Here is a 9599-nt window from a genome sequence, read left to right as displayed (position 1 = left end):
AATGACTTTTGAAGTGCTTCTCCTATCTGTCCTTCGTGAGAGACGGATGTAAACACAGGAAATGAGACACACTGGCAGCGCAGCAGAGGTATATCACATGAGATTACACTGACAGTCAGAGGCATTGTCAGAACGCATTAGCAGAGATTTGTGAAAATATCAGTACTTGTCAGTACTTGTCATTACTTGTTTACTAGTTCATTATTGATGTAGCAATTAGTGGAAATTAGCATACAAATCCCACAATTATACTGTGGGTGAGGCTCACAATAGCATGTTGTCTTGTTTCTACGACAAGATGTTTCCCTAGTGTCCAGTATAAGCCTCTCTTTATTAGCCAATCTGTGACAGCAAACATCACACACATCCTCAACGATTCAATAATAAAAATAATGAATCATTCATTTTTAAATTTCAAATACTACAACTTACTAGAGAATAAAATGCATAGAGATAACCCCTAAGACATCACAATAGGAATGCTAAACTGGCATAGAAAATGGTCAAGGTTAAAAACTCAACTTCAGGCGAAAAATTCAAAGGTAGGCTAATGTCAATGATTAAAGGTTAACGGTTAAAGAGAGAGTGCAAAAGAGGATAGATAGGGTGATGGATAGCTTTTTGGGGGTCGACATTTGATGATATAGCCTATATTTCATATATTTTAGACTGTTACACAAACACTATACAAATACATGTGTGTGATTGATTGATGTATAGAGCAACAATAAAATAAAATAAAAAATAAAGATAATAAAACGGTAAAGATATGGATGTGCACCCAATCAATCCCCCAGCTGCCACGGTAACCGAGAGAGAACAGGAGAAGCCCCGACAACAGAGGCAGAGGGAGCAGAGGAGATAGCAGAGGATCAGAGAGAGGAGGATCACTGCCAGATAAGACACGGATGAGAAGAGTGTGATGGACTAGCGGCGACATGCTTAAGACAAGGCCTGTCTGTCTGTCTGTCTCCCACCAGGCCATAAATCCCCTCCATCTCCACTATGGCCAGTGAAGACCAGATTACACAGAGACTGTTGGGGGATTGAACTCCATATACAGTACATCACTTCCAAGGCTAAAATGACCTACATCAGTGTGTGTGTGTGTGTGTGTGTGTGTGTGTGTGTATGTGTGTGTGTGTGTGTGAGGATTAATGAAGTGTAGATGATGTGAAAGTGAGCCATATGCGCTCCCCTCTCTATGACTCAGTTGATAGCTCAATGCTCATCATCAACAACAACAACAACAACAACAACAGTCCTGGAACGACTCAACACCCACCACATCACACACAGCCAGGAAAGCCCTACACTGCAACAGCCTGCAGTTCAACAAACAATATCTGCTGCCAACACAGTCAATTCTGGTTTATATTGAAAAAGTATTGTATCTATAAAGGATTTCAAAACGTTTTAATTGGCGCTAACTGTTTTTCGAGGCTCATCCTTTGAGCAGGTTGACAGTGAGCCTCGTTGTAACAAGACTTGTACTCATCAGATCAAATCTAACTTTATTTAGAGAGCACATTTCATACACGGATGCAACCCAAGGCGCTTTTACGGGAATGTGAATAAAAACAATTAAAAGGCAACAACATAAAACAGAACAACAGGTATAACAGCCATGGGAGTTCGCAACAGTTAAGAGCAGAGGAAGAGAGAACAGAAGAAGTGAGGACTGTCAAGAGTAACACTGGGTAAATAGCAGCTCGAATGTAGTCAAAAGGATGCGATAAAATAACTGAATGGATGAGAGACTAAAAGAGTAAAAGAGCGCTAAAAATGTGTTTTAAGATGTATTTTTAAAATCTGCCCACGTCAGGTTCTCTTCCAGGCTGTTCCAGAGGCTGGGGGGCGAAACAACTAAAAGCTGCCTCTCCATGCGTCTCGGCCGCAGGCTTCAGAATTATTAAAAGGCCTGTAACAGAGGACCTGAGGGATCTACTGGGTACTACCTTAAAAGCATGTATCTACTGGGTACTACCTTAAAAGCATGTCCGACATACAGTGGGGTGGGCATGACCATAGAGTGATTTATAAACTCATAAAATAATATTCAAATCAATACTAAAACGGTAACCACTGCAGAGACGGTGATGTTGTGTCAGGTGTGATGTGTGCTCTCTGTGTAGCCTATTATAGCGTTTTTTTATTTATTACAAGCAATCTTAGAATCTGAGCTTTACTTAAAAAAAAAAAAGAGCTTTCAAACAGCCAGCTTGTCTCTAGTACCCTGGTTCAGTACTGGGCTCTGGGTTCTGGCGATCTGGGTTTCTCGTGAGTATCACAGTTGACTTTGATTTTTAAGGAGACTAAACACAGGCAGGGTGAAAAACCAGAGAGACAATACTAGCCCAGATACGAGAGGATAAAATCAAATGCCATCAAATGACAGCGAGGGGAGGGGAGTGATGGGGGGGGGGGGGGGGGAGTGATAACCCAGGGGAGGACGCCAGACAGAGATAGAGAGCACACCGAGATAAATGAAGATTAAAGCTTACAAACGTGGAGGGCAATCTCATCTCAATCTCGTTTTTTTTACGCCACATCAAACAACTGTGGAGCAAAACAGGAAGTAGCTCAGCAGCTGTGTCTCCCCGTCTCCCCCTTCCTCTCATTGGGCTAAAAATATCCCCCAGCATGCTTGGCTGCTCCCAGGCTGAGGGCTCTGCTGAGGGGAATTCTGGGTAATACCTGAACAGATACTGCCCTACTGAAGATATATATATATACATATATATTATGCCATTTAGCAGACACTTTTTTATCCAAACTTACATTGCAGTGAGTGCATACATGTTTCAGTATATATGGTCCCAGCGGGAATCAAACCCACAGGCTAAGTGTTGTCAGCGCCATGCTTTACCGACTGAGCTGTGCCCCAACACTCCAACAAAGCTACAACACTGCTTCTGAATAATCTGTCTCCCCATCGACGTCTCTACAAACGCCTTCCTGCCTTTGTAATCATCCACTGACAGCTTTGCAACGGCATAGGAGTGGAGACGGCCAATTCCACTTGATAAATGTTGATGTTTTGTTATGTGAGCACTTGTTTCAGTGATACCGCTCAGCTATTCCAGCTTAGATGGCATTGATCCAGTTAAGTCAACATGATATGGTGCGCAGCAGTGACAGCACGATCATGCTGAGGAAATGTTACCACGTTAGACCTACCGTGCTCCCAAAGTGCAACCGAATTTCCATAAGATGGAATGTGTTTTAAGATTGTGATGTGTTTTACACACACACACAAAAAAAGAAATTCTTCCTTCTTCTAGCATTGTAACTGCCAATTGCCCCTGGTCCTAGCAAAGATACATTTTTCTTATGATGACTGATGGATAGCTAGATGAATCACTCACTTAGACAAATGTAGGCTATTTGTTGTGATTCGCTTTGGATAAAGGCGTCTGCTGAATACCAAAAGTGTAAATGTAGCTACACCTTGACACAGAGAGACTAAACAACAGATAGAGAGGCAGTCATTGTCCTGGCATTGTGATGGCAGGCTTACAGCCGCAGCTCAGCAACAGCAGCAGCAGCAGGGTTGTGTAACAGCCCAGAAGAAGACACAGACCTCTGATGCATTCATCCTGCCCCCGGACAGAAACGACTGTCTCACTGAACAAGTAGAGAACAAACAAGAATGCTCCTTTCACAAAGGCCTGGCTGACACCGTCTCCAACTAGGCCTATATCCATAGAGGATATAGGAAAACTATTTCATTAACATTTTTGGCCATTTAGCAGACGCTTTTATCCAAAACGAGAAAAAAATTACAACAAATACATTTGTCTGAGTAAGTGAATCATCTGTCCATCAGTCATCAAAATGAAAAGTAATCTATGGTACGACCAGGGGCCATTGGCAGTTACAATGCTAGAAGAAGGAAGAAATACATCTTTAAAAAATATATATATATAGTAGAGAAACTGTAAATAGTATAGCAACTGAGAGTCTGAGATTCACCTAAATGTGAATAGTGTTAATGTATTTGTCCGTGATAAAAAAAAAACTGAATGAAGACAATGGGATCTGTGGGATCTGGGACAGCAGCCTGTGTTAGATAGAGGCTTATAAGATATTCTTTATTCAATGACAAAAACTCATTTTTGTGAAGGAGCGGAGTAAAATTAGGCTGGACAAAGAAGCAGACACTAACCAGTGCAGCGGTGTGCTATTTCTATTATTATATTATGGTGACCCACTGTACATAGACATTCCCTAGACACTATGGGAGGAGGTACGGCTCCTTTAAGACGGAGTGTTAAGATTTAGCAGTTCCTGTTTATACATGAGAGTCTTTACGTTAAGTTGTTGTTACCACAATATATTATTTCTATTATTATGCTACTCTATTGACTCTTGTCTTACTGTTTATTTTAATTTTTTATATATAACTATTGCCATTTTCTCTTGCCAGTTGACTTTGACTCTCTTACTTGTATAATGGGATGTAACAATAAACTTCATTCTGATTCTGTTTCTGATTCAGGGTAAAAAACCCAAACAGCGAGATAAACAGGACCTCAGCAGGAGCAGGAGAGAGAAAACCAACCATCTCCACAAAATAACACGTCATCTAAACCCGATGGGTAACTCGAGACTGCTGCCTCCTGCCAGCGAGCACCAACGCCACGGTCTTCTCCACACACCCACCCGCTGCTGAGCCCCCAGGGGAGAGGAGGGTCTCTGGGCTGTGTGTGAGCTGCTTGCTTGGGTTGGCGTTGCTGCCGTCCACCAGAGAGCTATAATTAGAGGAGCTGCCAACGAAGCCGCGGCGCTCCACAGCTGTGTGACGCCGCGCCTGCGCGTGGCCCGGGTGTCTGTTACACACACTGATCTAGAGTCAGCGGTTAATCGACGTGTCTGTCATATCTCATCACAGCTGGAACGCGGCCAGACAGCTGTCGGAAAAAGTGGGCTGCCCTGACCTTTTCTGACTCCCGTACGGAATCCTGGAGTGTAAATGGTGAATGGACCGCACTTAGCCTATATAGCGCCTTATTCCAAAGCGCTTTACAACGGCCTCTCGTTCACCCATTCACACACCAACAGCTACCATGCAAGGCGCCGGCTGCTCATTTGGGAGCAATTTGGGGTTCGGTGTCTTGCTCGAGGACACCTCCACACGTGGCCAGCCGGGGATCAAACCGCCGAACCACCGACTTTGCGAATCGTTAGACGCCGGCTCTACCTCCTGAACCGCAACCTGGTGTGTCCTCAACAAAAAACCTTGTCTGTCCTGATGCCGGTCGGTCGGTCTGTCAGTCTGACTAACATCAACAGTCTGCACCTACAATCATTGCTCAGTTGTTTCCCCCTACGCCTCTTCAAACAGACAGCACCGCCTTGGAAGAGGCGACAGCGTCGACCTATCACTAGACAGCACCCGAAGTCCTTCTTCTCCTATCTCTGTTTGCTCTGTAGAACAGCCTCGCAGCAATCACTGGCAATGCCACCCCACAAACACAGACATTGAATTGGATTTTATCTGATTCTTGTGCTCTGCCAGCACGCCCCCTTCTCCTCTGAATGACTCCCAGAGTGCTGCCCCCGTGTCCCTGTGTCTCTTTCACTTTGATTCGATTGGTTTCTTCCTCTTTCCTTCGTCTCCACCTGCAGCTAATAAACACTGTGGAAACACACGCACACGCGCACGCACGCACACAGACACAGACACAGACACACAGACACACAAACACACCAGACGGTAGTCCAGAGGTACTTCAGCCAATTACCCAGAGTACACTGCTGCAGCTGGTCCTCTGGGGCGGTGGAGGGTGGGAGGCATGGAGAGGGGGTGGTGGGTTAGGGTGATGGCGGGGGGGGGGGGGAACAAGAGCACATCCACCTGAACACATCAACAACCAGCCAACCCTCCAGGGGAGCATGGAGGTACAGATAGGAACCAGAGTGGGAGGATGAAAGCTTTACCACCAGCCCTCTGTATGCTCTTAGGGCTGGACCAGCACATTTACATTTACGTTGTTGACATTTAGCAAGACACTTTTATCCAAAGCGACTTGCAACAAGTACATTGGCTGGTGGCGGTAAAGACACAGCGAAACCTCTTTCACCTCCGATGGCTGAAGAAGTTCGGCAGAGGGTCCAAGATCCTACGAGCTTTCTACAGAGCCCCGAACGAGAGCGTTCTGACTGGCTGCATCACTGCCTAGCACGCTAACTGCTCTGCAGAGGGTGGAGCAGGCAGCCGAGAGCGTCAGTGGATGTGAGACAAACGGTGCGTCAGCAAGGCCCGGAGGATTATCAAGGACCCCCGGCCAAGCCGTCCTCAACCGCCAGGCGCACAAGAAACGCTACCGTAGCCTCGGGGCCAAAACCCGGAGGCTAAACGACGGTTACTTCCACCAAGCAATCAGGCTTACGAACAAGCCTACTAAGGACTAGTGACTGACTAGGTACCCTTAAGCACACTTCACACACTTCACACACACACACACACATACGCACACACGCACACACACACACGCACACACATACGCACACACGCATACACGCACACGCACACACGCACACACACAGGCACTTTATTCTAATACTACCTCTATATACCATATACTCATGTTATTTCTATTATTCGTATTATTTCATATTGCTCAATTGTCTTATCTGTCTTATCTGAATTTGACTCTCTTATATGTATGTATAATGGGATGTAACAATAAACTTGTTTAATGTAAGAAGTTACGTATGTGCATCAGCTGAGGATTGGGAGAAACTAGGATAGATGAGCCTAGCCTACTTATTATTAGTCTCTCTTCTAATGGCTCTCTATACTCTGGCTGGACTAAAGATTTTACTGTCCAGAACTAATGAACCAAAACAGCTGTTCTGTTCATGAATATGGAATTAGTCCACTACTTACTTCTATTAATCACTGATCATTTGTAATTTAAAATGAACAATGGAATCATTCAAACGGAACACCAATCTAGAGTGGATTTCCATGTTTCAATCAAGCTTCTCAGAACACAAGCCTCATGCTGTAATCGTCTGTTCAAGACAACTTGGAACTTGTAAAAAAAGAAAGAAAAACGAGCTACAACTGGGAAGAATCGGTTTGAACTGTCATCGAAGTTGGAATTACGGTACAAGTCGGAAACTCCGTCCCAGAGCTTCAACTTCTCCGACCTGAATATCATTGACGTCATGCCAACAACTAACATTATACAGCCTATGACATTTTTTTTTGTTAGAAAAAAAATGGAGTGGGGTAGTCCCACTGTTATATTTTTATTGGATAGAGACAGCAGAGTCAGGAAGAGAGGGTACGTCACCATGGTTACATATATGTGTGCGCACTATAGGTGCTAGACCACTGGACCACCCCAGGCCACAAAAATGTCACTTTTAAAAGCAGTAGATTAGAACTTTTTGTTATTGTACAGAGTACAATAAAATGTATTTTTGCTCTAGGCACAGTCATAGTCAGCGCCCCTGGCGCAATTAAGTGCCTTGCTCAAGGGCACAAAGGCAGTGGTAGGCACTTTAGATATGATGCCAGCAACCCTCCAGTCACCAACACACATGCAGCTCCCTCCTGAGGCGGGGATCAAACCAGTGACCTTCCAATTGCTAGCCGGCCTCGCTAACCTCTAGGCTACCTGTTGGCCAGCGAGCAGCTGCAATAGATGAAAGAACTACCAAAGATAACACATGGGTATTACCTGAAAATATATATCACTCTTCAAATATGTTAGCAGTATAGCATCTGTGCAGGTGTTTTTGGTAAGCCAAACAAACAGAAGTTTCCTGAGGGCGGGGGATTTGACAGCTTGAACGCACTGAAGAGATTAACTAAGCTACTACTTGAGATTTACTACTTGTAATATCCAAGTTCCCAGTCACCTTGAATGCACCGTAATAGCAATTCTGTTCATGTAGGGCGATATTGACAACATTTAACCTACATTATCGACGAGTCAAGCACGCTCCCTACAATCCAAATGACCTCTTTGGATAAAGCCAACCTGAATAAAAACAAAACACGTTCAATACCATTTACTAATGAGAACGATAAATTATTCAAGAGAATCTGAGTTCAAACAAAAACCTGGTTTTATGATAGAAAAATTAAAACATAAACATGAATGGATTTTATATTCCAATTAAAATGTATGGTAAATGTGGCCTGCATATCAAGTATCAACTGTCTCCTGTGATTTCCTTTAGACTCCTGGTTAGACAGTTAGGGTGTTTAATTTATACAGTAGTGGATATACACTGATGAGCCAAAACATTATGACCCCCTGCCTAATATGTTGTTGGTATTACGCCTAATGTCGCACATCGATGAGGTTTGTCCCTCCTCAGACCACTGTGGGTAGGTACTCACCACTGCCCGTTTCAGAGATGCTCTGACCCGGTCGTCTGGCCATAACAATTTGGCCCTCGTCAAAGTCGCCCTTGTCAAAGTCGCTCAGGTCTTTATTTTCTCCTTCATCCAGGCCCATTTCTCCTGCATCCAACACATCAACTTCAACAACTGACTGTTCACTTGCTCTCTAATATATCCCACCTCTTGACAGGTGCCATTGTCACAAGATAATCAATGTTATTCACTTCACCTGTCAGTGGTCATAGTGTTTTGGCTCATCGGTGTATGAGCAATGAAATCAGAACAGGGATTGCGCGAGGCATTATTATGTTACAGTAATATCCCTATAATAACAGTGGAGTTCTTCAAAGGTGTCAGTCAAAGATGTAGGACAGTCTCGCTGGACGCTGTGAATCTTATAATCCACATGGATACAGTATACATTGTCAGTATATACAGTATACGTTGTCAGAGTGTTGTGAATCCAAAAAGGAGCATGCAGACTCTATCAAACACATTAAAATCTCAACATAATATATGCCATTTAGATGACGCTTTTATCCAAAGCGACTTACATTGCAGTGAGTGCATACAATTTCAGTATATGGTCACAGCGGGAATCGAACCCACAACCTAAGTGTTGTTAGGGCCATGCTCTACCAACTGAGGCACAGAAGACCACAACAACATAGCCTATAACCCATTCTATAACCTCTACCTAACCAGAGGTTATATGTGACACATTCTAGTCTTTTGCTCCGCATATCGGCAACCAATGAAAATGTTCTGACTTTTCTTTTGAAACACGGAACTACGTTTCAACATTGTTGAGAATCACAACACAAACTCGCTAGTCATGCCAAAATACTGCAACGCAATGGATTCGGTGAGTAATCCCCACTACTACCTAGTTAACTATAACACGACTTTACATTGTTAGCAGGATCACAAAACAAGTTGTGTTAGTTGACTAGCGATGTGTCATTGATTTGATATGAGGACCAAAGCATTAGAACGTGTCACATATTTGTGTGAGTGACACTTCTCTATCGTGGACACTTCTCTATCGTGGCCCTCTGTGCCTCTACAAAACACGGTGCAGCAGCTTTTAGTCACTCTGCCGTGTGCTCCTGAAACAAACTCCCTGAAGAAATCAAACAGGCCCAAACCCTAAAAATATTTGTTATATATTAATTAAATGTAAATGTTTTGCAACAGTTATGATTAAACACTAACACTTCCATCCATGTCT

Source organism: Nansenia antarctica (genome assembly GCF_963989245.1).
Source record: "Nansenia antarctica genome assembly, chromosome: 13".
Lineage (NCBI taxonomy): Eukaryota > Metazoa > Chordata > Actinopteri > Argentiniformes > Microstomatidae > Nansenia > Nansenia antarctica.
Note: the sequence above shows the minus strand (reverse complement) of the source record.